Below are 3,849 nucleotides of genomic sequence, written 5' to 3'. Positions count from 1 at the left end.
AAAAAGGTAGACCCACGGTTGTTCTGGCACATACCTTAAGAACCTGACCATGCACCGAAATAGGATGACCTAACAATAAGGTCAGGTCAGGCTTTTTCTTCGTTTCACTCTCTGAAGTGCCGTGGCACAAACCCCAATAGAAAAAGAAAGGTTTTCGAGTCTGAGGAAAAAAGAACCTTCATTCAAACTCATCGCTGCAGATCCGAGACAATTTATGTGTGTAATACTTCTTCTAGACTTTTAACAACATATGACAACTCAAAATTATAAGTATGTATCAAAATTAACATTAAAATAGTTTTTAAATTAATAATAAGTAAGTTTTAGCTTTGATATTAAAATAAATAAATATTAAATGGGATGGTTTTTTTTTTTTTTTTTTTTAAATTTAAGAAAATGACTATTTTTACTAATCAAATTAAAAAAAAAAACAGGAGAAAATATTTTTAAAATGTTGGAATAACCTTTTTGAAAATAATAGAGTGACTGACATTAGAAAGTGATTAGAAAACGTGTCATTGGTAGTTGAATTACCAATTAAGACAATTTATGAATGCCTCATTTTCTTTGATTTGTATTTAAGAGCATTTATTAGTGATTTGTAACAGGTGGTTGAACTTTATTATGTCAGGGTTATCTTTTGGCCTATTTGAAGGCATGTAATATTCATGTTTGGGACCCATAGTTGAATACAAACAAAACCTTTGTGTTTTCTTGATACTTTTTTGGTGTTATTTTTTTTTCAAACCTTGCTTTAGGTTTGATATTGAACCGATTCATTGAATTAGTTTTGATCAAGCTAATTCTAGAGTGAATTGTCTTGGTATCTAAGAGTGACCATCATAGATTCCAAATTCGATCTAAGAGTCATTCATCTTCTAACCAACTCTTGGTTGGAATCAATCGTTAAGTTAGCTTTCTCTGTGAACGTTTTGCAAGAATTCTAGAAGGACCTTTAGCTTTGCAAAAATCTAGCATTGTTGGCGCTAATAGAATACAACTTAAAATGACAGTAAATGAAGAGATTTAAGAACATAGGTACAAAAACGGACGAATGATTTTTATTTCCCTTTCAAAAATATTTATTTGTCAACTTTCAACCAAATTCTATTTATGTTTTCCAAGAACTACTATGGAGGATTGAACTAGTTCATGTGCATCTATGCTCATTCTTTAACCGTCTACCTCCACTTATAAGAGACCCATAATTCGATCGCAGATTTGGGTCCGTAACAGCATCTCATCTAAGTGAAGAGAACATGAAGCTTGACTTTCTACTGAATAATCCTGTCCTTCATCCTATCTAGATGAGGAAAACAAGAAATGATGAAACTATGCGTGATGAGAGGTCAAAAGTTACGTAGGGCATGGTTAGAGTATTGTCAAGCATTCGTGTAGTTCGTGGTAACTTTAGGGCATGAGGTGTGTAATACACTACTCTCGACTAGATTTAAAATGTCATCTAGTGTAGAGCTGACTAATTTGAAAGGACAGAGTGAAGGTAACACCCCTAAAAATAAAAATAATAAATAAATAATAATAATTTTAAAAAAATGGCAACTGATTGCTCCCTTTCCACAAATCTTTCACGTCTCTTCCTATAATCTCTCCTCAACACCTCTTGAAAACAGAGGAATAATAGTCGTGATGTCAAACATAACCCAATTTCTAAGAACAAGAATTACATATGAAAAGAAATGTGAGGGCAAGAAAGTAGAGTATACAATAATTATATCTTCTAGTAAAACAACGGTAATAATAGAAAATGAAATGTTTAATAAAAATAAAATTATATAATTGGTGACACCAACCTAAGTTAATCAAGGAAGTGACCTTACTGTCAAGGATATGAGAGATTGATAAAAACGATATGGTCACGATTGATAAAAGAATACGATTAGTTATGGATAGAAAGGGATATAATTATGATAGATTGATAGAATGATAGCGTTGTGATACGTCCCTGTGATATGACTAAGGTACGTTCATGTAACAATATACTGTGATATGTATAAGAACATTAAAGCTATGTTAAGTTAGGGAACAATATGACTACGAAGTGTTTACGATATTATATGATTATGATACGACATGCGAATGACAGATATATACGCGCGTGTGTGTAACGATTCAGATTTTTTTTCTTTAGTTTTAATATTTTATTTTTATTTCAAAAAATGACAGGATATTATGCTATAGCATTTATTCTTGCTGGAAAATATGCGTGTTTTCTAGTGAGACAATTATTGCCTCAAATGGGAAACATTTTAGACTCTTTTAAATCTCTAAGCACAACCTTTCATTAGCCTTGAAACAATTAATTTGACTTTTGTGTCTGAGTGTGTTTGAGAGAACGGAAAATCGAGAACTTTTGAAAGGAAATCGAGTGGGTTGGTTCACTGGGTATTTTGAGGGTATTTTGAGGGTCTTTCGGAATGTTAGGGTTGCTATTTTGGAGGAAGAGTTCGAGTGGAAGTAAGGTATTGACGTCGGGGTTGCTGTGTACTCGTCGAAAATCGGCGTCGAGGACACTACGTGATCATCGGAAACAAAGAAGACGACAACGCATTGTCAGAATCGGGGAGGTTAGAGTTTCGCTGTTTTTCAGGTTAGGAAGACGAAACATTTGGATCGGGTCGGATACCCATGAATGCAGTCTCGTGCTCGACCTTCAGTTTCAGCTCAAAGCCCGAACGAAGAATCAGGTCGCATTTCGTTGGCGGCCCAATACTCAGCCTATAGATGCGCACCCAACATTCGGCTCTACACGCGTACACAGTTCAGCTCGACTCGCACGTGCACGAAGTCGACTCGGCTCCATCGGATTTCCTCCACTTGTCAGCGGCTTGGTGGCAACTTGTCGGCTCGATTACTCAAAATATATAGATTTCTAGGTTTTTGGCTCTTTCAAAGCCGTTTTTGCCCTTGTTAAGCCTTCTGCAGTCAGTATGGCTCGTAATAGTAAAAAAACAGATTGTGTTAGGGGTTTACCTCGATAATTAACATGAGGTTTAGCTAGGATACCTTATGAAAAGTTCCTAAATATATTATGTGGTTTTTATAGGACGTAGTTAGCCATTGGAATTAGCTTGTTGTGAGTAACTTCGGCCAAGACCATCGAGGTAAGTGACTTTACTGTTGAAGTTAGCTTATTACGTGTTGTATGATGGTGTGTGCCCTGTGGCCCCTGCATGCACTATATTTTATGTGATATGACTATGTGATGCATGAATTATGTTGACTGTGATGTTATGAAAAGATATGGTTGATATGTTAGTATTATATGTCATGAAAGTGAGGAATATTGTCATGTGTACACATGGCATAATTGAGTTATGTTATGAAATGCTTATGAAATGGAACGTATTTTCATATTACGTAATATGTCATGTAATGTAAGTTATGGGACCTCATGCATATTTGTATGTCATTTGCATCGGGATACTTCCTCTTTATGTCATAAAAGTATGAATTCGATATTTATGTTCACATGATATCATGCAGGCCTTTCTTATTCTGTTGCGTCCGGTGAACGTGTAACACATTGTGCCCGACCAAGCCAAGCCCAGGGGATACGTATACGAGCCCACCTAATGGGCCTATTTGTGCGTACATGAGCCGTGTGTGGAGAAGTACCAAGCATCCAACCCTGTCCAGAGAAAAGCGTCTAAGGTCATGTATAGTTTTATGAAAAATAGGTCCCACTAATATGTTGCATGTGTTTGCATATCTAACCCCAACAGTGGGATGACTTACTGAGTATTTCATAAAATACTCAAGCCACGTACTACCTACATTTTTTAGGTAAAAGCAAGACACTAATGTCGGTTGACAGTGGAGTGAGGTTAC

This window comes from Cucurbita pepo, chromosome LG06, assembly GCF_002806865.2.
Source record: "Cucurbita pepo subsp. pepo cultivar mu-cu-16 chromosome LG06, ASM280686v2, whole genome shotgun sequence".
NCBI lineage: Eukaryota > Viridiplantae > Streptophyta > Magnoliopsida > Cucurbitales > Cucurbitaceae > Cucurbita > Cucurbita pepo.
The sequence above is the reverse complement of the archived record's forward strand: the minus strand, read 5'-3'. Positions refer to the sequence as shown.